A 27,096-nucleotide genomic window follows, 5' to 3' on the forward strand; every position below is an offset into this window, starting at 1 on the left:
CCGAGAAAGATCTACACAGTGCTACAAAGGCACCCAGAGAGACCGGTCGTCTGTGCCCAGCAGAAACCTGGTAGACTTCCTGGGCGAGGCGGTGCTGAGCAGGGTCTTGAAGGCCCAGCTGATAGACGAGGGGTGCAGAAGACACACCCCAGCCCAGCACAGTGCGCACAGAGGGGGGAGACGTGCAGCCAGGGAGGCGGAGACTCGACAGAAACCACACACCCGGTGGGGTCGCCACTGCACGATCTAACAGCCTGGGCCAGAGCACACGGAACAGGGAGAAGTCCTGTACAGGAAGTGAAAGCTCAACAGAGATCACACACCCTGTGGTACGTGATCCACCAGCCCAGCAGAGTCCAAGCTGACCAGAAAGGTGGATCCCCGGAGAAGCCCAAGACCCGAGGCAACCACACACACAAGACACTAGAGGCCAACTGAGCAGTCACGGCGGGAGCCATACCAAATTGGCAACCACAGCAACATCCCAGTTAGTCATTAGTCTCAAACCAGTGGACTGTGAAACCCCCTGCCACAATGAATAAACACCAAAAAAAAGATACCAGAAATACAAAAAATCAAGAAAGTACACCACCAAAAGTTAATAAATCTCATACTCTAGATACTATAGAACAAGAAGCCCTTGAAATAACTGACAAGGAATTTCGAGTGATAATTCTAAGGAAACTGAATGAGATACAAGAAAACTCAGCTAGACATCATGATGAAATGAGGAAAAGTATACAGGATCTGAAAGAGGAAATATACAAGGAAATCAATGTCCTGAAAAAAAATGTAGCAGAACTTGCTAAACTGAAGAAGTTATTCAGCGAAATAAAAAACACAACGGAGAGTTTAACGAGCAGGCTTGTCGAACTTGAAGAGAGAACCTCTGAACTTGAAGATGGGCTGTTTGAAATAACACAAGCAAACAAAAAGAAAGAAAAAAGAATCAAGGACATGGAAGAAAATCTGAGAGAGATATCAGACAACCTCAAACGCTCAAATATCCGAGTCATGGGTATTCCAGAAGGGGAGGAAAATGGAGATTCCATTGAAAACATATTCAACAAAATAGTGGCAGAAAACTTCCCAGGTATAGGAAAAAATCACAGATCTTCACATCCAGGAAGCTCAACGATCTCCAAACGTATTCAACCCAAAAAGGCCTTCTCCAAGACATGTCATAGTCAAATTGGCAAAACTCAGAGACAAAGAGAGAATCTTAAAAGCTGCAAGAGAGAAGCGTCAAATCACCTATAAGGGAGCCCCAATCAGGTTAACATCAGACTTTTCATCACAAACCCTAAAAGCTAGAAAGGAATGGGATGATATTTTCAAAATACTAAAAGACAAAGATTGCCAGCCAAGAATACTCTACCCTGCAAGGCTATCCTTCCGAAATGAAGGGCAAATAGTATATTTCTCAGACAAACAAAAACTGCGGGAGTTCACTACCACACGACCACCCTTACAAGAAATCCTCAAGGGAGTACTGGGTTTGGTTCCTGAAAAATAACTACCACTGCCATAAAAACCCAAGAAAAATCTAAACCCGCTAGTACAATAAAAATGGCATTCATGAAGAGAAAACAAGTTAACAAAAACACTATCTACAACCTAAGGAACCAACAAACAAAGAAAGCAAACAGTAAATCAGAAAGCAAGGAACAAAAGACACCTAAGACAACCAAACAACCAATAAAATGCTAGGAATAAATCAACACCTTTCAATAACAACTCTTAATGTTAAAGGCTTAAATTCCCCAATTAAAAGACACAGACTGGCTGACTGGATCACAAAGCAGGACCCAACTATATGCTGCCTACAAGAGACCCACCTCACCCATAAAGATTCACACAGACTAAGAGTGAAAGGATGGAAAAAGATTTACCATGCAAACAGAAAAGAAAAACGAGCTGGAGTGGCTATTCTTATATCTGACAAAATAGACTTTAAACTAAAAACCATAAAAAGAGACAATGAGGGACACTACTTAATGATAAAAGGACTGATCCATCAAGAAGACATAACAATCATAAATATGTACACACCCAATGTTGGAGCAGCCAGATTTATAAAACAAAATCTATTAGACATAAAGAAGGAAATAGACACTAATACCATAATAGCAGGGGACCTGAACACTCCACTGTCAATATTAGACAGATCATCTAGGCAAAGAATCAGTAGAGAAACACAAGATCTAAACAAGACTCTAGACCAATTGGAATTGGCAGATATCTACAGAACATTCCACCCAACAACCTCAGAATATTCATTCTTCTCAGCAGCACATGGATCATTCTCCAGGATAGATCACATATTAGGTCACAAATCAAGTCTCAATAAATTCAAAAAAATTGGAATTATCCCATGTATCTTCTCAGACCACAATGGATTAAAACTAGAAATTAATAACAAACAAAACTCTGGAAACTATACAAACACATGGAAATTAAACAGCATTCTACTTAATGACAAATGGGTCCAAGAAGAAATCAAGCAGGAAATCAAAAAGTTTATTGAAACTAATGAAAACAATGATACATCATACCAAAACCTGTGGGATACTGCAAAAGCAGTATTGAGGGGAAAATTTATTGCATTAAATACTCACCTCAGAAGAATGGAAAGATGGCAAGTGAACACCTAACACTTCACCTTAAAGAACTAGAAAAACAAGAACAATCCAAACCTAAAGTTAGCAGACGGAAAGAAATCATTAAGATCAGAGCAGAACTGAATGAAATTGAAAACCAAAAAACAATTCAAAAGATCAACGAATCAAAAAGTTGGTTTTTTGAAAAGATAAATAAAATAGACAAACCATTAGCATGGCTAACAAAAAAAAGAAGAGAGAAGACTCAAATAACAAAAATTAGAAATGAAAAAGGCGATATTACAACTGATTCATCTGAAATACAAGGAATCATTCGAGACTACTATAAACAACTATACGCCAACAAATTTGAAAATCTGGAGGAAATGGATAAATTTCTGGACACACACAAGCTCCCAAAACTGAACCGTGAAGACGTAGAAAATTTGAACAGACCAATAACAATAAAGGAGATTGAAGCTGTTATCAGAAGGCTCCCAACAAAGAAAAGCCCAGGACCAGATGGATTCACAGCAGAATTTTACCAAACATTCAAAGAGGAATTGACACCGACTCTTTACAAACTATTCCAAAAGATTGAAACGGACGCAAATCTCACAAACTCATTCTATGAAGCAAACATCATCCTGATACCAAAACCAGGTAAAGATATAACCAAAAAAGAAAACTACAGGCCGATATCCTTGATGAATATAGATGCAAAAATCCTCACTAAAATACTAGCAAACAGAATACAGCAACACATACGAAAAATTATTCATCACGATCAAGTGGGATTCATCCCAGGGATGCAAGGTTGGTTCAACATACGCAAATCAATAAATGTGATACACCATATTAATAAACTCAAACACAAGGACCATATGATCATCTCTATAGATGCTGAAAAAGCATTTGATAAAGTTCAGCACTCATTCATGACAAAGACCCTCTATAAGTTAGGTATAGAGGGAAAGTATCTCAACATAATTAAAGCCATATATGCCAAACCCACTGCCAATATCATCCTGAATGGGGAAAAGCTGAAAGCTTTTCCTTTAAGAACAGGAACTAGACAAGGATGCCCACTCTCACCACTCCTATTCAACATAGTGTTGGAAGTACTAGCCAGAGCAATCAGAGAAGAGAAGGAAATAAAGGGCATCCAGATTGGAAAAGATGAAGTCAAACTGTCCCTGTTTGCAGATGACATGATCCTATATATCAAACAGCCTAAAACCTCTACAAAAAAACTCTTGGAATTGATAAATGATTTCAGCACAGTAGCAGGATACAAAATCAAGACACAAAAATCAGTAGCATTTCTTTTCTCCAATAGTGAACATGCAGAAGGAGAAATCAAGAAAGCCTGCCCATTTACAATAGCCACCAAAAAAATAAAATACTTAGGAATTGAGTTAACCAAGGAGGTGAAAAATCTCTATAATGAGAACTACAAACCACTGCTGAGAGAAATTAGAGAGGATACAAGAAGATGGAAAGATATTCCATGCTCTTGGATTGGAAGAATCAACATAGTGAAAATGTCCATACTACCCAAAGTGATATACAAATTCAATGCAATCCCCATCAAAATTCCAAAGACATTTTTCTCAGAAATGGAAAAAACTATTCAGACATTTATATGGAATAATAAAAGACCACGAATAGCCAAAGCAATGCTCAGCAAAAAAAATAAAGCTGGAGGCATAACACTACCTGACTTTAAGCTATACTACAAAGCTATAATAACCAAAACAGTATGGTACTGGCATAAAAACAGACACACTGACCAATGGAATAGAATAGAGAATCCAGAAATCAACCCACACACTTACTGCCATCTGATCTTTGACAAAGGCACCAAGCCTATTCACTGGCGAAGGGACTGCCTCTTCAGCAAGTGGTGCTAGGATAACTGGATATCGATATGCAGGAGAATGAAACTAGATCCATACCTCTCACCGTATACTAAAATCAACTCAAAATTGATTAAGGATTTAAATATACACCCTGAGACAATAAAACTTCTTAAAGAAAACATAGGAGAAACACTTCAGGAAATAGGACTGGGCACAGACTTCATGAATACGACCCCAAAAGCACGGGCAACCAAAGGAAAAATAAACAAATGGGATTATATCAAACTAAAAAGCTTCTGCACAGCAAAAGAAACAATTAAAAGAGTTAAAAGACAACCAACAGAGTGGGAGAAAATATTTGCAAAATATACATCTGACAAAGGATTAATATCCAGAATATATAAGGAACTCAAACAACTTTACAAGAAGAAAACAAGCAACCCAATTAAAAAATGGGCAAAAGAGCTAAGTAGGCATTTCTCTAAGGAAGATATACAAATGGCCAACAGACATATGAAAAAATGCTCAACATTACTCAGCATCCGGGAAATGCAAATCAAAACCACATTGAGATACCATCTAACCCCAGTTAGGATGGCTAAAATCCAAAAGACTATGAACGATAAATGCTGGCGAGGCTGCGGAGAAAAAGGAACTCTCATACATTGTTGGTGGGACTGCAAAATGGTGCAGCCTCTATGGAAAATGGTATGGAGGTTCCTCAAACAATTGCAAATAGATCTACCATACGACCCAGCTATCCCACTGTTGGGAATATACCCAGAGGAATGGAAATCATCAAGTCGAAGGTATACCTGTTCCCGAATGTTCATCGCAGCACTCTTTACAATAGCCAAGAGTTGGAACCAGCCCAAATGCCCATCATCAGATGAGTGGATACGGAAAATGTGGTACATCTACACGATGGAATACTACTCAGCTATAAAAATGAATGAAATACTGCCATTTGCAACAACATGGATGGACCTTGAGAGAATTATATTAAGTGAAACAAGTCAGGCACAGAAAGAGAAATACCACATGTTCTCACTTATTGGAGGGAGCTAAAAATTAATATATAAATTCACACACACACACACACAAACCGGGGTGGGGAAGAAGATATAACAACCACAATTATTTGAAGTTGATACGACAAGCAAACAGAAAGGACATTGTTGGGGGGGAGGGGGGGAGGGAGAAGGGAGGGAGGTTTTGGTGATGGGGAGCAATAATCAGCTACAATGTATATCGACAAAATAAAATTTTTTAAAAAAATAAATAAATAAAATAAAATAAATAAATAAAATAAAATAAAATTCATAAATAACCACAAAAGACCCCAAATAGCCAAAGCAGTCCTGAGCAAAAAAGAACAAAGCTGGGAGCTTTTCACTGCCTGACTTCAAAATACACTACAAATATATAGTGAGCAGAACAGCACAGTGTTTGCATAAAAACAGACACATGGACCAATGCAACAGAATAGAAGACCCAGAAATAAATAAATCCCTGTATCTATAACCAACTGATTATTGACAAAAGCCTCAAGAACATACATGAGGAAAGAACAGCCTCTTAATAAATGATGCTGGAAAAATTGCATATCCATAAGCAGAAGAAAGAAACTAGACCCCTATTTCTAACCATACACCAAAATCAACTCACAATGGATGAAAGACTTAATTTTAAAACCTGAAATTATAAAACTACTAGAAGAAAGCAGGGGAAACACTCCAAGATGTTGGTCTGGCAATACACACACACGTGCTCGCATGCGCGCACACATATTTATAGGATACATAGTTGACTATCAGTATTTGCATACAGTATGTGATGATATAGTACATGATGATCAAATCAATATTGTTAGCATGTTCATCACTGCAAATCACACTTACTTTTTGTGTCCCTTACCCAATTACTCCCTATCTCTTCTCTCCCTTCCCCTTTCCCACCTCTTGTAACTATAGGTCTGTTCTCTCCATCTGAAAGTTCAGTGTTTTATTATGGTCTTTGTTTGTTTGTTTGTTTCTTAGCTCCCATTTATGAGTGAGATGTGGTATTTCTCTTTCTGTGCCTGGCTTATTTTACTTAACATAATTTTCCCCAAGTTCATCCACATTGCTGAATGACAGAATTTCATTCTTTTTTATGGCTGAATAGGATTCCATTGTGTATATATACCACATTTTCCTTACCCAGTCATCCATTTATGGACAGTGAGGTTGGTTCCATATCTTGGATATTGTAAATAGAGCAGCAATGAACATGGGGGTGCAGGTATCCCTTCAACATGTTGATTTCCATTCCTTTGGGTATATACCCAGAAGTGGGACTGCTGGATCATATGGTAGAGTTGTCTGTAGTTGTTTGAGAAACCTCCATACTGTTTTCCATAATGGCTGTGGTAATTCACAGTCCTGCCAGCAGTGCAGAAGAGCTTCCTTTTCTCCACATCCATGCCAACATTTATTATTCTCAGTCTTTTTGGTAATAGCCAGTCTAGCAGGGGTGAAATGACATCTCAATGTGGTTTTGATTTGCATTTCCCCGATGACAAGCGATGTTGAGCATTTTCTCATATACCTGCTGGCCATTTATATGTCTTCCTTCAAAAAATGTCTATTCAGCTCCTTTGCTCCTTTTTTAATTGGATTATTTGGTTTTCTTCTGTGAAGTTGTTTGAGTTCCTTGTAAATTCTGTGTATTAATCCCTCCTTGGATGTATGGTTTGCAAATATTTTCTCCCATTCAGTAGGTTGTCTTTTCACTCTGTTGTGTCCTTTGCTTTGCAGAAGCTTTTCAGTTTGGTATAATCCCATTGCTTATTTTTTCTTTTGTTGCTTGTGCTTCTGGGGTCTTATTCATAAAGGCTTTAGGCAAAAATTTTATGGAGAAGACTTCTAAAGCACAGGCAACAAAAGCAAAAATAGACAGATTATATCAAACTAAAGAGTTCTACACAGTGAAGGAAACAATCAACAGAACAAAGAGGCAACTGGCAGAACAGGAAGAAATATTTACAAACTGTTCATCTGACACAGGATTAATATGCAGAACATACAACAAATTTAGGCAACTAAACAGCAAAAATACTCTGATTAAAAAATGGGCAAATGACCTGAATAGACATTTCTCAATAGAAGACATACAAATGGCCAACAGGTATGTATATAAAAAAAATGTTTAACATCACTAATAATCAGGGAAACGAAAATCAAAACCACAATGAGATATCATCTCACCACAGTTGGACTGGTTATTATCAAAAAGAAAAAAAATAAAATAAATTCTAGCAAGGATGCAGAGAATAGGGAACTCTTATACACTGTTGGTGTGGTAAATTAGTGCAGCCATTATGGAAAACAGTACAGAGATTCCTCAAAAAACTAAAAACAGAACTAGCATATGATCTGGCAAGCCCACTGCTGAATATTTATCCAAAGAAAAGGAAATTAGCATACCAAAGAGATATGTACACCACCATGTTTATTGCAGCACTATTCACAGCAGCCAAAATATGGAATCAACCTAGGTGCCACTGGCAAGTGAATAGATAAAGAAAATGTGGTAGACTTCTCAGTCATAAAAAAGAATGAAATTCTGTCATTTATGACAACACAGATGAGCCCAGAGACATTATGTTAAGTGGAATAAGTCAGGCACAGAAAGATAAATGCCGCATGTTCTCACTCATATGTGGAAGCTAAAAAATAAAGTTGAGCTTACAGAAGTGGAGAGGATTGTGGTTACCAGAGGCTGTGAAGGGGAGGGAGAAGGCAGGGATAAGAAGAGGTTGATTAATGGATACAAAGTTACAGCTAGATAGGACAAAGAAGTTCTAGTGGTCTACAATAGGGCTAGGCACCTATAATTAGCAATAATTTATTTAATGTTCTCAAATAGCTAGAAGAAAGGAGCTCAAATACTCTCATTACAAAGAAATGATAAACTTTTGCAATGATGAATATGCTAATTACTCTGATTTGATCATAACATATTTTAGACATGTATTTAAATATAACTATGTACTCCATAGATATCTACAATCAAAACATGTCAATTAATAATGAATAAACATAGATAGATAACAATAGTACCTTGAACCTTCAAAAGGATAGAACAGAACTGAGGCCACCAGAGGTGGGAAAGGGAGAAGGCCAGGGCCTGGGTAGGGGGAGGCTAGTGAGAAATTTGTAAAGGGCCACAAAAAATGATTACTTTGTGTAATGCTGAATATACTAATTATCCTGATTTGAGAATCACATATTGCACACAGGTGTTGATATTCAATGCAGTACCCCACAGATATGTACAATCATAAAATAAAATAAATAAAATAAAATAGATAGATAGAAAAAGATCTCCATTAAGAGTTGAATAATGAAAGTATATCATTCCCAAAAGAGAAGTAAATAGTGTCTTATTGACTTAGTCCAATCCTACTTTGAAGAAACATCTCACAGAATTTGAGGTTGTCGTGAAATCCATTGCTGATTTCAAGCAACAGTGTAAGCTGAACTTTCGCATCCACACCTACCACCACTCTCTCCAACTCTTCCACCCCAAGGAAAATTACCTCTGTGTGTTGGGATTTGGGATACAGGCATTCCCAATGATTAGCATGCTAACTGTAGTACTCTAAGTATTCATGCATGGAGAAGACACAAGTATCCTTCTCATTCCATCCCTTCTTGTCTTCTCAGCACATGCCATGCTATAATGCAGGTTTTAGGTGTCTGCCTACTCACTCCAAGCATTGTTCAAATCACACATAAATAAGGTTTTCCTACTGTTAATATAGCATTCATTTTCTCGTGCCAGGATTTACTTGTATTTTGATATTCCCCAAGTTCCTACTTCTGCATGTTTTCCAGTTGTTGCCTGCCTTCCTGAAACAGTGCTAATTTGACCCAGGGGTCTATTCCTGTCAGCAATCGGATGGGAAGTTTTTTATGATGCATTTGTACAACTGTTGCACTAGGACAACAAGGAGGATAATGTAAGTTCCGTGCCAGCATGGCCCTCCCACTCCGAGACCATTTCAACTGGCATTACTCATGCTTCTCAGTTTTTATTACCCTCTCTGAGCAAAGACAAGATCACAAGCCCACAGGCATTTGTTTTTTCTACTTTTAAACCTCTATTTTTAAATTTATAACAAAAGATGAATATATCTTTTAAAAATCAAATTGATCAAAAGGATTATAATTATTAAGGTGACCATATGATTTATTATACAAACTGAGACACTTTTGCCTGGCACAAATATTAAACCAAACAGGATATGGGACATGAGGCAAACTGGAATTGCCATGGATAAACCAATGTAAATGACTGCTTTTGTAATGAAAAATAGCAGTTTCCGACCCACCTGAATGCCCAACTTCACTCTGCACCATCAATCACTGTTACCTCTTTTAGCTATATTTCCTGAAAGTTATCTCCATTTTTCTATATAATTATATGACTAGTTCTTGATTAATCAATTCTAGACATTGACTATTGACTTTCTATTGTGACAGAATAGAATTGGGAACTCGAATACCCCTGATCGCTCTCCCCATCCTTCTAATATCATTACATCACCATTTTAGTTAAATTAATAGTTTGCAAAATCGGCTCTAAATATTATTCACTGCAGAGCCAAAAAATACCAAAGGATTTTATAAAAGGACTACATTTTCTTTCTTAAACTGTTTATGCCTCTTTACCTGAATTTAATAGGTGCCCTATTTCTTGATTTCAACACATAATTTCAATACTCATATCTTTATTTTTTCCAAATGCTCCATCCTGTCTCCCATCTGTGCTCTCCTTGCCTGTTATGTCATATGTTCTATCAAGTCCCCTTTATTTTCAGGCCATCTCCATCCTAAAGCTTTCAATCCTCCTGATCCGATCTGAACTAATGGCTGCTCTTAGGTGTCACTTTGAATATTCTTTTTACTGTTCTATGTTGGATTCACTGCTTCTTGAAAACTATGTTTCCTTTTCTTATTTACTTTTTCATTGTGATAAAGCACATTCCCTAGAAGCTTTCAAAGAATGGATGAGCGTATGAATCCTCACATATGTGAAAATGCCTTCATTTTAGCTAAATTTCCACTGATGATATGGCCGGATATGCTATTGTAAGTAGGAAATCACTGTCACTCAAAATTGTGAAGTCCTCCATTGCCTTCTAGGACCTAGTGTAGCTACCATTCAGATGCTATTCTGATGCTTATACCTTTATTGGTGACTTGATTTTACTTTTCCTCTCTGGAAACTTAAAATCTTCCTCTGTGTCCCTGGATTATAATTAAGTGCTTTGGGGTGAATGCTTTTTAATCATGCTACCAGGCACTCACTGGACCCATATCCATCTGTTGAACAAAATATTATTCTATTATTTTGTCATGATATTTCTCTATTCGTTTTATCTGTTATTTCTGGAACTCCTTTTATTCAAATTTTGGACATAGATAAACCCTATAGTCTTATATTATTTCTAAAATAACCAGTCTCTTTTTCTCTTTGTTTCACTCGCTGGAAGGTTTTGCTGACTATCTTTTAATCATTTCGCTCAATTCTTTATTTCAGCAATCACAGACAAAACTTACAAAATTTCTTTTTTTAATTTCTCCTTTTTGCATCCCTTTGTTGTTTTATGAATACAAAAATCCTTGACTATCTCGGAATATATAAAGTGGAATTCCTCTGTTTCCTGAATTATCTGTGTTTCTTCTGGGTTCATTTCAGGTTTATTCTTGTTTTCCTGTTTCTGCGGGGGAAGCTTTCTTCACATAGACAGTTGCCCATGATTGTCCATTCACATTTAACAACGATGAGATCCTAGCAGATGATTGGAAACTCCCTGATTACAAATGAGGATCACCGATGAGAGGCTTCCCTTTAGAGTGCCTGGTGTAGAACTTCCCTTTAGTCTCCTCTAAGAGCCCACTGTGTGTGGATATCCTGGTTATCCAATGCTGCAAGACCAGCCACCATAAAATGTAATTCAATGTACATACATTTTTAAAATCTAGTAATTAGTTACCCAGTTTTAACTGATTTCAATTTTCTGTGTACCTGTGGATATTTGTAAATACTTTCTTGATTTTCTCTTGTCACATATTGAATATTAAGGCAGAACAATGTCTTGAATTTTTCTTGATGGTTAGTATTAGTTACATATTAAAGGGGAAAATGTTGAGAAAAGTTTTAGGACAAATCAACCAAAACGCTTAAATCTTTGAGGCCTACACAATCAAAAAGAAAGAAGCAAGAAAGCCTAAAGCAGAAGACCTGATTTGCAAGCTTACTCTACCAATAGGAAGATTTTCAGCTGCAGAAAAATCACACTGTACATTATTGAGATATTTGAGGTTTGACCCTAACTCAACCATGAATTCACCAGTCTGATTTTTTATATTCATACTTGCCTGGTTTTTTTTTTTTTTAATCTACTAAATACACATATTTTTTTAAACACAAAGAAGATGAGAACCAGCTCCTTCTGTAAATATTTCTATCCTTTGGACTAAATTACATAAAGTGTATGTTAAAATTTGAGTATATGCACTTAGTGTACCATTTATAAGACAATTGATCTACCATGTGTACACATGGCTTTATTGCTGTGATTTTGTTTTGATAGGATAGACAAGAAAAACGTACAAAAAGAAATTCAAAAAATATTCTTCCAGAGCATGAAACAGTTCTCCATTATGTTTGATATTATACCCATAGCACTTAAAGAATACATGAAATAAGTAAAATTAGATTTAATCACTAAAAACAAAACAGTTTACATTGCAAATATTATTTTACATAATGATAGTGCTCCAAACATCAAGATGCTTCACACACACAGCTGAAATCAAGACATACGTTGAACAAAGGCTTCATAATTTTCTCTGTCTTTCAAAACCACTTGGAATTGCTTGCCTACTTGTTCTTTGGGTGATTCATAAACGTGGATTGCCAAATAGGCCAAAAGCACAGAGGAAGGCTCCAAAGTAATTAAACCCATGGTAAAGATTGAAATAAGGTTATTTCATCTTTTATTTCTTCCAAAAAGAAAAGGCAAAGGTTCATGTTCTCTCAAAAGAAAACACATACTTTCAAGTATTTTCAAGTTGTGAATTTTAAGTTGTCATAAATAACTTTGAGATGAAAGGGGATGTGATCTCTCCATTGTCTGCATGAGCTGAGACAAAACCAGAGGTTTTCATAACAAATTCCAGGTCTTAGAGGTGTGGAAAGTTGCCCTCCAATGTTCCACAAATGAGAATCAGTCGGGCATCTAAAGTGACTTTTCAGTAAATCACCATCTTTGAAGGCCACAATGGGACCGTCCACAGTCAGCCTTCTCTCCACTGTACACAAGAGGAAGTGGCTACTATTGACAGCTCTTCCTTCCTGTAGCATTCGCCAGTGATGACAATGCACTCAGAAAGGAGTTCTAAGTTCTGGTGAGCATCCTTCGGTGGTTTGAGAGAATCATGGATGAAAAATATATGACTCCTTTAAGAAACAAATTACTGCAAAATACTGAAGTAGATCAAATGCATGAATATGAGATAGAAATGTTAAGAGAGTAAATAAAAAAGGGAAAATGAATGAATTCTTTAAAAGTTCTGATTTTCATTTTGTGTTCCCCTCAGTGCTTCCCATGAAACTGAAATATTTAGCCACTAATATCTGTAACCAACTTTCACTGTCAAATTTAGCTCCTAAATTTGAAGGACTACCTAGCAAGTTCCCAGATGCTGCCCGCACTGCTGGGCCAAGGGCCGCACTCTGTATTACTCTAGAGGAATGTCTCGCGTGACAGTATCTTTCATTAGCAATTGCCCTGACCCATAGATGTTTTCATGGAAGAATTACTGAGGCAGTAGATGGCAGATAAAAGCCTCAGTAGAACGGAAGGCAGACCCTATTTGTAAGAAGGAAGAGATGGTGGGAAGAAATCAAGCAGAAAGAGAATAGAAAGTATTCCAGGCATGCACAAACAAAACAGTGAGGTGGAAAGAACACCTATTTTTGAGTCGCATGGATAGAGGTTTCAGTCTTATCTCTAGTGCTATGCATGTTGCTATCTGGTGAAAGATGTATATACTAAGCCCTTTTCTCACCTGCAAATGGGAAAATGATGCTTTTCTCATGGCACTGTTAAGTGTGATCATTGTGGGAAATATAACACACCCAGCACACAGTAAGAAGCAATAAAATAATACAACAGTTTCTCATACACGATGCAAGCATTTTAGGTTCCGAAGGAAAAGCTTGGGTCATTTTTCCAGACTTCCTATAATTTTTCCCCATAAGTAGCATGATCTTCTCAACCAGGGAGAGGTAAGTCAATATGTCCTGACCGATTTTCAGTGACACACAGTTCTCAAGTACAGTAAACCATATTTATTTTTCTGGATTTCCCACAAGTACATGATTATGGAATCATCTCATCTATTATAAAAGGCAGCAACTTTTCATTTCACGTGAATGATAATAATTACAGTTTAAAATAGTTTAGATTGCAGGGGAGACACTAGAGGATAAGCTAAAGAGATACATTATGCTTTGAGAGACTAGAATCAAAGGAAGTCCCAAGCTGCTTTTGATACTACATTGGTCTTACATCTAGGCAAAATTCTGTCTGTATGTTTTGGTTTAGTACACATTTTTCTCTCCTAAACCTATTACTACAGAGATGAATTATTGTTTTCTATTTTACTATTCCCAGCTGTGATCATTTTACCCTCATGTAATACTACTTGATTCTTAAATAAATTAATATGCTACCAGATTTACAATAAGAACCAATAACACTTTCAGTGTAGCTAGGTAATACGTTCTTGACATTTTCATAATAGCCAACAGCTGTTGATTGAACAGCTCCCATGTGCCAGGCATTACACATGTTTTTATACATTCTCTCATTTCCTTGTGACAGATTTAGGGACATCTTTCCACAGTCACCAAAGTTCAAAACAGGCAAACTGAAAGTCCCCTCTTCACCAAAGTTGAATCGGACTAATTCTTTCTCATGACAGTTCATGTTCACAGGCCATAAATCACATTAGTTAAATCTACAGTGGTTACCAACAGCTGAGTCCACACCCACAAGGTAATTACTGATAAACACGAGCCACCAGGATTTCAGTGGCTCCTGTCACCCCCATCCGAAGTCTATTCATGATCCCTCACCAGCCGCGAGGCCCACAGGCAGCTTTATAAGGAAGTGATGACAACAGGGCCCTGTCTGCAACCTTCCCTGCAGGAATGTGCGAAAGTGAGAGGGCACAGCCTTTCACCTCTACATCCCCGCTGATTTCTCACTTCATCCTTGAATATGCTTCTCTTTGTTTTCTTAAAAAGAATCCCTTTGTTTCATTTCCTTCTCTCTTTTCTGCCTTCACTGGATTCCTTTCATTGTTTATGCCTAAACATTTATAAAAATCCTACAATTTACTGGCCACCAGTTATGAATGAGGTATTTGGCATATATTAATCTGTAACAATAAAAAGATGTTCAGAAAACTTCATCACTAGAGTTCAAACTCACATTTGTCTGATGCCAAAGCCAGTGTATTGCTTCCCAACCCTCCACAGTGCCTCCTTGAGGTATTCTCACCAGGTCAGAATATAGGTCAGTTTCCTATCGCAAATCAGCATTTGTAATTTTCACTGTGCAGCTGTGTTAGCAAACGTAATTCTCTACCCCATGTGGTTCTCATGTGGCTAGAAGTGTCTTCATATAAGGTTATAAGGTAACAGAGTCACCTTTGGGATGTTCCTGTGGAAGACAAGGCCATGGTCATTTATTTCAGATCTTTACAGTCATTCTCCTTGCTGAGAGGAAGAAGAAAACTTTAAACAGGATGACACCAGAAATAAATCTGGGAGAAAGAGAGAAAGAGGAGGAAAAGAGGAGCACAGGAAAATGAGAAGTGGGAAGTTAGGAGGGTCATCTATTTCCAAGCCTAGCAAATAAGCATTTCTATTTAGTGGCTAAGTCCACTTGCTTACTCCATCAGTTAGATTCCACCTAACCCTAAAGATCCAGGCTCCTAAGCATTCCCCTTCCTCAAGACCTTTGCACGTACTCTGCCTAGACTGCTCTTTCCATATACCCACAAAACTCTCTCTTCTCTCTCATGACCTTCGTCAAACATCATTGTCTCAGTGAGGCTTTCTTTAGTCTCTATTTTTCTCTATTTTAAAAATTGCAACAACACTCCCCACCCCATCATCTTTTTTACTGCTTTATTTTTCTCAATTGCTATCTTACACACTGTACTATATAATTCACTTTTTTATTTTGCTTTTGGTCATCTTCTCCCACAAGAATGTAATCTCCATGAGGAAAGATTTTTTTTTTTCACTGCTGTGTCCTAATGCCCAAACAGAACCTGGTACAGTAGGCAACCTAAAATTTTTGTTGACTAAATGGATGCATTTGAAAATAAATTTCTCTCCACCTAAATTTCCTCACTGTACAGCTACTTGGTAATGAAATATATTATTGGCAAAGGCTGGGTTTTCCTTGTAGTGATTAAGCCCCATCTTAGTTCAGTGGGGCACCTTTTCTTTGGTTTGGGGCCCAAGAGTCACCAGGAATATTTTTATTCAAGAACAATACAATACCCTGGGGCTGGAAGCTGGTTCTCACCAGGACACCTCTGCCCTAGGTACTGAGAGTAATGTTCAAGAGCAATGTCCACAACTTTCACACGGTGAGCAGAAGAGATGAGAGCAGCTGCTTATGTAACCAGAAAGTAAACTATTCTCAGAACGAAGGATGAAGAGCTGAAATAGCTATTCCCAATTTGCCTTATCATTTTCAGACCAAAACATCTCAGTCCCACAGGCCATCAATCATAAGGTTGGCTGTGTCCAAAAGGCCCATGTTATCATCACATTGCCGTGCTAATTAGTGAATACCCTAATTCTGTAAAAAGCTGATTTCCATCACTGTGTATTTGGTGCTGTTTAGTGAACATTGTAATTGTTTTGCCCTAAAAATGTAAAGGCTCCTAACAATGTTTTTTTGGCTTGTTTGGTGTTTTTTTGGCTTGTTTGTCTTGTTTGGAGGTTTTTTTGAAACTTTTTAGTAGACTTGGCTTGAAATTCAATGAAGGAAAGATTTTGAAATATCAGACCCTGTTGGCCTTTCCTAAGAACAATTCTACTGAAGTCTGCTGCAAGGGTTAAACATCGAGTGTGCTTACACTTAGATGTCACTAGAGGGAAATGCATGGTGTGTATCCCAGGGCTGAAGGGGGCTTGAGAAAAATTAAACATGCAAATTTTAGTTGTATTTTATTACAAAGCAAACAGGAAGTTCAACATTAAATGTAACAGCATTGCATGAGGCCCAGTCGGAAAGGCTTTTGTTTAATGAAACTATGGTAAAGTCATAGAAATCTCAGTAGATGGTTGAGAACCTAAAAGATAATTATGGTGAAAGGTTATTTTTAAAGTTTAATAAAATTAGTGAAACAACAGGCTGAACCCTGAGAGCAAGTTCAGCTTTGCAATCAGACTCAGTCTCCGGAGACATTCCCAGGCATCTCTCCAGAAATCAGCAACAGCTTCTTGCCTCTTGGCTGATGATTTAAGAGAAGCAAACCCCAAAACTGTGAGTTGCTAGGTTAAAATTGTCCACACATCTGAAAGCAAACTGAAGTTGCTTATACGGCTACTTAGAATAATATGTATCATGGATGAGTCTTTCCTTTGCTTTAGAACCTTATGATTCTAATAATGATGTCATTATAAATAGATTCCTAAGTGACAGCAATGTTTCCTAATGCGTGGCCCTCAGACCACTCAGCCATAATCACTGGGGTGGTGGGTGAGCAGGGAAACATTGGGGTTGTGCTTGTTAAAAATGAAAATCCACGAGACTTAATTAACCTAGACTTACTGAAAACAGAATCTCTGAGGGTGGGTCCCTGGAATCCCAGATTCCCCATAGTTCTGATGCTTGCTAAAGTGCAGGACCAATGCTAGAGTTGGTTTCAACCTTAACTGCATATAGAAACACCCAGGAAGCTTTCAAAGTGAGGCCTGGTCCCACCTCCAGAAACTGTGTTCAATTGTTTGAAGTGCAGCCAGGGCATCACAGGTTTTTTGAGAATCATCCTTAGGTGATTCTGATGTTCAAAGTGTAGAATTACTGTGGTAGAATCTCTTCCAAATAACAGCCTCTTCCTGCTAATTGTGTAGAAATAAAACGTGAATCATAAGATCTGCTACAGATCAGCTCTCAGACAAATTCCATAATTTGAAGAAACGAAGACTTTGGAAACTAGAGAGGAAAACTCAAAGATCCATAGGGAGAATAAGGCACAAAATGACACGAGTTAGAGGTCGTTTGCCTACTCAGTGGGAGTCCTAGTTCTTGAGTGTCACATGTCTGTGAGTGCAATGATCTCCATGATATCTTGGTTTCACTCATTGTTGAAATGGACCCTTGTCTTATTAAATACTTGGAGGATACATTCCTTTTTAAGGCTATCTTTCACAACTGCATTTTCTTCTAGAATATATTGTCAAATATCATAAAGTTTAAAATTCTCATAGAGGGTGGACTTTCAACACCTTAAAAAAAATGCTGGTACCTAGTGAATCAGTGACCCTCTTCAGTCATCTTGGGGGAAAGAAAAACTTCATTTTAAGGGAAGGAGAAACTCCCCATGGCTCTTCTATCAAATGAAAGTCCTACAGGTAAGAAGGTAATAAGCGACACTAACATAAGATGTTAATAATAGATGAAACTGGGGGACAGGGGGTGGGGATGTGAGAATTATCTGACTTTCTGCTCAATTTCTCTGTAAAACTAAAACTGCTATAAAAATAAAATCTATTACTTAGAAAAAAAAAAAAAAAAGAAGGGGGTGAACAGGAGAAACAAAAGCATTTGCTGATTTCTGGAGTCAGTTCCTCACAGACTTTCCTCACAGCCTCTCAAAATCTAAGGTATTTTTAGCCCAAGAGGAAAATCCAGGAGTCCTGACTTCTTGTCCCTTTTCCTCTTCTGACTCACCGTGGCCCAAGCAAACTGCTGCTTCCCTGGGCTAGTCCTTTCCTCTCAAAGATGAAGATAATGAATGACACAGAAGTTTAGCCACTAAACCCCACTGATGATGCTAGGATTAATGAGAGTATTTGAAAAGAGGGAAAAGAGCCTTTGAGCTGGGATCAAAGGTGTAGGGTAAGTATAGTATTTTATTAAGACAATAATAATGGCTTTATGCTCCTGATGCCTGGGGAGCAAATCATTCCTCTTTCAGCCTGCATTAATACTTGGACCTAAGGTGTTAATTAGTGCAGAAATGTTTGTACTGATGGCACCTAGGGGCCTAAAGGAGTTAATCCATCTCCAAAAGGTGACACCTTCACTCTCTACCCTTCCCACACTGGGTTCCTGTCTATTCTTATCAATGTAGATTAACTGCACCCTTCTCACAGGTCTTTTGGGCCCCATTTTGTTTCCTCCAATTTATTTTATAGAATATAAGGGATCTGAATGTGCTCTTGGAATATGTGCTGTTCCCTTTAGGTGCCATGCTTTCAAAAATCTCTTTCTTCCTCCTCAGACCCACCCAATACCTTTTGCATTTTGGTTGATATACTTCCTACCCCCTGAACCAAACTTCACAGTTTAGCATAGGAGTACCAAGATCCTGGCTAAGTCACCTAGAGCCTGGCCTCTAACCAGCAATCGATTCTAACTAGATGCTGTGGTTTGAATGTTTCCCCAAGCTCATATTGGAACTTAACCCCCAATATGGTGGTGGAAAGTGGAGCCTTTAAGAGGTGATTGGATCTCAAGGACTGTGCCTTCATGAATGGATCGATCCAATCATGGAGTAAGGGGTTGATGGTTTAATGAGCAGTCATGGGCATGGTTCTGATGGCTTTATAAGAAGAGCAAGTGAGAAGGTTAGCTCTCTTGCTCATGCCATTCTTGCCATGTGACTGCCTGCATTGCTACTCACCTCTGTGGAGTTCCCACCAAGAAAAAGCCCCTCACTAGATGTGCCCCCTAGAACTTGAACTTCCCAGCCTCCACAACTATAAGAAATAAATTTCATTTTCTTATAAATTACCCAGAGTAGCCAAAGCCCAGGAAGGCGAAGTGGCTTTGCCAAAGATCACATTTACCCATTCAGGGCTCTCTCCACTAATAAAGGTGAGGTATGGGAAAGGAAAATACTTGATTTAAAGACAACTCCAGTCAATTAAGAAGATTTCTAGAGATGTGATAGAAAAATTACCTTAGGGTAACACCAACTTTGTCCAAATCAATTGAAATATTACTCTAAACTGCAGTATCAGCCCTACTTTAACACTGAGCTGAATTTATTCTTTAATAGGAATTAATCTCCTAGAGAGGTAATTAACCACTTAGATAAATAAGATAGAATAGAAAGAGAAAGGCTAAAGTGAATGAACTTAGAATGTGTATCCAAGTCTGTTTGTGTTAGCTTGACTCACTCTACAGCAGTTCTGTACTCCTGACACCAGCAGACAAAGAAATACTCTCATAGATCAATTTGATAACAAGAAATTCCCAAACTCTCCCTAATGTATTAATCTTGAGTTCCTGAGAGGCAGAGCTTGTCACAGAGGCTTCCAGAGGATCTTAATGACCTGGCAAGAAAGGAGCTGTTACGGGATGATAACTAGACAGAGAAATGCCTCCAGGTCATCGATAGCAGGAAGTGCAATGGAGACTCTGCTCCTACACCTTATATACAACAAGGTTAAGCTGAGATTCATCCAACAGTTGATCTCTATTCCCCCTCATCCACCCCTCCCTACCTTAAGCAAATGCAAAAGGAAAGAAATGAGAACAGTTCTTTTAAAAAAACATTCTCCAGGAAAGTTTCCAAGAATAATTACACCATTGCAAAAAGCAAGTTAATTAAATGCTCTTTTGACTGAAGCATAAGGCTTCAAAGAATACTTACGAGAACTGATAAAGAGACCATTTAACATGCATGACCGAACGATTAGATAAACATTTTAAGCTGCATTTATTTTTTTTTCCTTTATTTCTTTTATTAACTATCTTCATCTCTAAAGATTGTCTTTTTGTGTTTATAGTCTGTCAGTGATTTTTTTCTGAGGGAATGATCTTTGAGGAACTCTGAAAGCGTTGAGGTAATGCACTCAACTGTGACTGCCTGCAACTTTAATGAAGAATTAAACTAAGAAGTGAACATATGAACCTACTGACTTTTATTAAAGAAAATTTATTTTTTTAAAAAAGAAAACTTTTTAAAAGTTTTTTTCTTCTTTATATCCACAAAATTTCTATGGTGATTTTCTACCATTTGATATTTAGTCCACATAACTTTTCCATGAAATCAGATATATTGCCATCTTTATTCCTTACTGTATTATAGGCAAACTAAGATAAGTAAAGCATGTCTTCAGTTAAAAAAAAAAAAAAAAGAAAGAAAATACTACATAAATTAAAGGTGACATGCTAAATTAGGCTACATACTTTAGAGTGATAGCTTAAAACATGGTCTGCAACCCAGATACTGAGACAGTGTTTAAATTTTAACCCAAGATGATACTGAGAGTAGCTCGTTATCTGATGTATGCTTCATAAATATTATTGATTATTGATTAATTGACAAGACATTTCTAATTGAAGGTCCAAAAGATTCTAAATCATGTTTTTCCACAGAAATTCTCTCTAGGAGGACTAATTACTCTGGTCAAACCTGTACTTTTTGAAATTAGGTTCTATTATATGTGCAAATTCATATGCTGATTTTTATCAAAATTGCAAGATGATTACAGAACCAAAATTCTATGGAAGTTTAAAAACTGAGTTAAAAGGCTATTAGATTTCTCAAGCAGAAGAAAACAGTGCCTAGTTGAGACAGAAGTCATCAAGCTATCCTTTAAATAAACAGAAACATTAATTTCATTATCAATATTAACACAATGGCATACTCCTTACATTATCATTGATAATCAAAAGTATATATTTTATTCCCCTTGAAACTTGCTTTAAGCATTTTTGAAGGCTGAAGTTGCCATCTATGAAGACAACCTACTGAGGTGTTTGATATACTGCTTCAGGCAGAAAGTGACCAAACTGGGTGTGAAGACGACTTTCCAAAGGAGAATTTCTGCCTAATCTTTATCTTTCACTCCACTCACTCTTTCCACGGTTTGAGTTTAGAGATGTGACTGATCTAAAACTTGATACTGACACCAATAGTTTTATTATTTAACAATTCTTGGACAGCTACCATTTTAATCTATGAACATATTTTCTGGCAGAGTCCTGAGAACAGATTATTTAATAATGAAATATGAGCTTTGAAACTCCTCCAAGTCCTTTACCTTTAGGTATAAGACCAACAGTAAGAAATGTCTAGCTAAATATTGATGAATTAAGGGATGTTTTTTTTCACTGTACTGAGTTTCAATCCCCACTTGAATCCCCTGCCTTAGGCAACACCACCTTTCTGGATGAATGAATGTCTTTAAAAAGAAAATAATTAGGTCTGTCTTCATGAAAGATAAAGACTCTTTCTACTCCTTACATTCTTTGTAGATTCCCTTAGGAAGAAATCTAGTGAAAGCCGAACTGGAAAGAATGTGATCAGTTTTGCCAAAAGAATGTGATGAGCTTGCCAGCATGATGTGGATAAAGACACTATGTTCTAGCTGTCATATATATGATTTTAATTTCCAGAGTCCTTTTGCGTGCCCCCAAGCTCTTCAAAAAAGCTATGGAAGATTTTACAAGTACCAATGTATCCACTCTCAAACGGGTACTGAGGATGGCCAAATAATAGTTAAAAATCATTATTTATCCAACTGTAACATGGTGGGGTGTAGGAGAACTGAGATGTTTTGCCACTATCCTGCTTAGAAACACAAATGCGGTCTGGGAGAATCAATATGCAAATGGCTACATTTAACTAGTGTATGTATAGTTACAGCTACTAATTTAAATACAGAACTATATTCACATGTCTAAGAAATGGAAATTAACAAAAAGTGGAAAAAAATCATTGAAAATTCACATCTAAGAGATTATACCATGCACACTCCATAGGATTATTGTAACAATGAAATACTGTATTCATTTATTCAAAAATTTCTCAAGTACCTACCAAAAGAGATACAATCTTTGGCCACTAGACCCAGTATTCACTCTCCTCATTTAGACTATTGAAAGGAAACTACCATGCCTCTCATGACTTGCAAAGTTTGTCAGCTACAGTCAACATTGCCTAGGTTGAAATCCTTGCTCTGTCTCTACAATCTGTATATCCTTGAGCAACTGCACCAGTTTACTCATCTGTAAAAGGGTACTTTTTATTCATTGGTAATAATAGTGCCTATCTCAAAAGGGTTGTTAGGAGGATTATGTGAGTTAGTATACGTAATACACATAAAAAATCTCTAGCATATAGTAAAATTAAATAAATGTTAATTAATATTATCCCAGCTTTCATTAGTTAACACAAATAGTGTATTCTCTTCCCCTTCTCCCAAATACAATAAACGTGTCCAAGATTTGTCTATGCATCCTTTTACTTCTGCCAGTTTGGGATTTCATATATTTGAAGCTCTGTTATTTAAAATTCTTATATCTTCCTGATGAAGTGACCCCTTTATCATTAAGCCCTGGAGGGAAGCATCCACACCTGCAGCAGCTGCCAAGGTGAGCCAAAACCTGTGTGGCACCAGGGCTCAGTGTTAGGCCCCAGAGGGAAGCACTCATAGGCCCAGCAGGTGTGGAGGTGAGCCGAGACCTGCATGGTACTGGGGGCTCAGTCTACGGCCATAGATTCTGGAACAAAAGCCAGTGTGGTGTAATATAGCCACTGCCATACCTACTGTCACTGCAAGGACAGTTCACCACCACAGTAGCAGCCAGGGCCACTCTACAGACAACCTGCCACTCACTCGACTACACTGATATAAGAAGAGTCACCTGCAGAGCCTGCAAATAAAGGAAGAAATCTTTATCCTCATAGCCAACCGCAGAGAAATAGAAGAAGCAAGTCCTCTACCAGATGACCAAACATCAATGAAAAAATACTAGAACTACAAACAAACAAGAAGATATGACACCACCAAAGAAATACAGTAGTGCTTAAATTTCAGACCCCATAGAACAGGGAATCCTTGAAATGTCTGAAAAGGAATTCCAAGCAATGATCTTAAGAAAACTTGAAGAGATAAAAGAAGACTCAATCAGAGAAATAATGAAACAAGAAAAAATATCCAGAATATGAAGGAGGAAATTTACAGAGATTAATACCTTAAAAAGAATGTAGCAGAACTCCTAGAAATGAAAGATTCACTCTACGAAACAAAAAATACAACAGACAGCTTGAGCAGGAGGCTAGAGCAAGCAGAAGAAAGAATTTCAGATCTCAAAGATGGTCTTTTTGAAATAATCCAGGCAGACAAAAAAAAAAAGGAAAAAAGAATTAAAAATAATGAAGAAAATCTAAGAGAGATAGCAGACAACCTCAAGTGCTCTAACATCTAAATTATGGGTATTCTAGAAGGGGAGGAGAAAGGAAAGAGTATTAAAAACCTAGCCAAGAAAATAATAACAGAAAATTTCCCAGGTGCAGGGAGAGATGCAGACCCTCAGATCCAGGAAGCTCAAATGTCCCCAAACAGATTCAATTCAAAAAGATCCTGTCCAAGACACATTATAGTCAAATTTGCAAAGCTCAAAGACAAAGAGCAAATTCTAAAAGCAGCAAGAGAGAAGAGCCAAGTCACCTATAAGGGAGCCACCATGAGATTAATAGCAGACTTCTCAACTGAAACCCTACAGGCCAGAAGAAAGCAGAATGATATATTCAAAATACTAAAAGAAAAAAAATTGCCAGCCAAGAATTCTTTACCCAGCAAGGCTCTCCTTCAGGAACGAGGGAGAAATAGTGTATTTCCCAGAGAAACAAAAATTGTGGGAGTTCACCACCACACAAACAGCCCTGCAAGAAATTCTCAAGGGAGTCCTTCATCTGGAATCTGAATAATGATGATCACTATCACAAATACACAAAAAAGAGCAAAACCTGCCATTAAAACAAAAATGCCAGAGAGAAAGAGAAAGAATCAAAATCATGCCACCTCAAATTTCCAGCTAATACCGAAGAAGGGAAATAAAAGGGGTAGTAATGATCAAAAGATATTTAAATCATCTAAACTAAAAGCAATTAAGTGACAGGGATTAAACAATACTTGTGAATAACCACCCTAAATGTGAATGGATTTAACTCCCCATTCAAAAGACACAGACTGATTGATTGGATTAAAAAGCTGAACCCAAGTGTGTGCTGTCTTCAAGAGACCCACCTCACCTATAGAGACACACACAGACTAACAGTGAAGGAATGGAAAAAGATGTACCATGCAAAGGGAAACCAAAAATGAGCAGGAGTAGCTATTCTTATACTGGATAAAATAGACTTTAAACCAAAAAACATAAAAAGAGACAAAGAAAGCCACTACATACCGATAAAAGGGTCTATCCAGCTCAAAGACATAACAATCATAAATATGTATGCGCCCAATACTGGAGCTCCCAGGTATATAAAGCAAACACTCTAAGATGTAAAGAAAGAAATAGGCCCTAATACATTCATAGTGGGTGATCTGAACACCTCTCTCTCAGTATGGGACAGATCTTCCAGGCAGCAAAACAACAAAAAGACACAGAATTTAAACTATACCTTAGACCAACTGGACCTGGCAGATATATACAGAACATTTCACCTAACAGCTAAAGAATATACTTTCTTCTCATCAGCACATGGAACATTCTCCAAGATGGACCACATATTAGTTGACAAATCTAGTTCAGCAAATTTTAAAAAATTAAAATCATTCCAAGTATCTTTTCAGACCACAATGGACTAAAACTGGAAATTAATAACAAGCAAAACTCTGGAAATTATATAAATACATGGAAACTAAACAATAGGCTCTTGAATGACCTATGGGTGCAAGAAGAAATTAAATAAGAAATCAAAAAAAATCTTGAAACTAATGAAAATAAAGACACATTATACCAAAACCTGTGGGACACTACAAAAGCAGTACTAAGAGGGAAATTTATTGCAATAAATGCTTACATCAAAAGAAAGGAAAGACTTCAAATAAATGACCTAATGCTATACCTCAAAGAACTAGAAAAACAACAATAATCCAATCGTAAAAGTAGTAGACAGAAAGAAATAATTAAGATCAAAGCAGAACTAAATGAAATAGAGGCCACTCTCTTGCTTCCTCTCGCCATTTAATCTGCTTGTACTCCCTGGCTACCTGCCACTTTCTGCCATGAGTAGAAGCAGCCTGAGGCCTGTGCCAGATGCAGCTGTCCCAGAATCGGTTCCAGTCAAGGTGGTGGAATAGACGGTCCCTGGCATCACTCTCTCCAACAAATCAACCAATTTACAACTATAAAAATGTAACATCAGCCAAGCTGGGGCTGCTGGAGCTCAGTGGAAGAGAAGGAGAGACATACAGAGTTCAGGAAGGTGGGAGAAACCATGATGAGAGAAGGAAAAAACTGCTCACAGCCACTTTAAGGCTGGAGCTGCTGAGTACATGGAGCAGGAGCTGACAGAAGCCACAGCTGTGCCCTTCAGACGGAGTTACTTGGAGGTGGTAGGGGAGAAGAGGGCCTTAGTGGCCCCTAGGACAGCAAGACCACTAATAGGGTTCCCATGGACTCACACAGGAGCAAGGAGCCAGAACAGCTGAAAAACGGGAACCATTCAGAGGCCAGAAGCTATCCCATTTTAGAAGTAAGCAAAGGACAAAGGATTATTTCCAGCCCAGGCACACCATCAGTGCCTTGGGGCCCACCAAGGGACATGAGGCATGGAGCCAAAACCAGTCCCCTACCCACAAACAGGAACACTGCCAGTGCCTCAGAGTTCCTGGAGCCAGGGACTGGATCGCCCTTCCCACAACCAGGCACACCACAAGCACCAAGGAGCATGCCAAAAATATCACCTCCGTGTGGGTGGCCACCACAGTAACCACAGCTGCCATGAAAGTGACTAGACATCACAACCACCATGCAGATGGTCCATCAGCCACTGAAGTGCATTGCCATAAGGAGAGTCACCAGCAGAGACCAAAGAAAAGAAAAGGGTGTCTATCTCCACAAAGCCCATTCTAGAGTGTCAGAAGAAGCAGCTTCTCTATGATAACATTGGGGTACCTGAACACACCTTTCTGCATTGGACAGATCATCTAGGCAACAAATCAACAGAGTAGCCATTACTCCTTCAGTGGGAGAGAAGAAATCTAGGGTTATCAGTGGTGGGACGGGGGACGGAGAGGGGAATAGGGAGAGATGGGACAAGGGTCATAAAGAATAAGTACAATTTGTAACAATATACATACTAGTAATATTGACTTTATCAACATATGTCAACACTGAACCCCAAAAATATATATAATCAAGTATGATTCAATAAAAAAATTAAATTAAATAAAAAATAAAAATTAAATAAATGAAATGGAGATGCAAAAAACAATAGAAAAGATCAACAAAACAAAACATTGGTTTGCGGAGAAGACTAATTAAATAGACAAACCACTAGCTAGGTTAACGAAAA

This window comes from Cynocephalus volans, chromosome 9 (genome assembly GCF_027409185.1).
Source record: "Cynocephalus volans isolate mCynVol1 chromosome 9, mCynVol1.pri, whole genome shotgun sequence".
NCBI classification, from domain to species: Eukaryota; Metazoa; Chordata; class Mammalia; order Dermoptera; family Cynocephalidae; genus Cynocephalus; species Cynocephalus volans.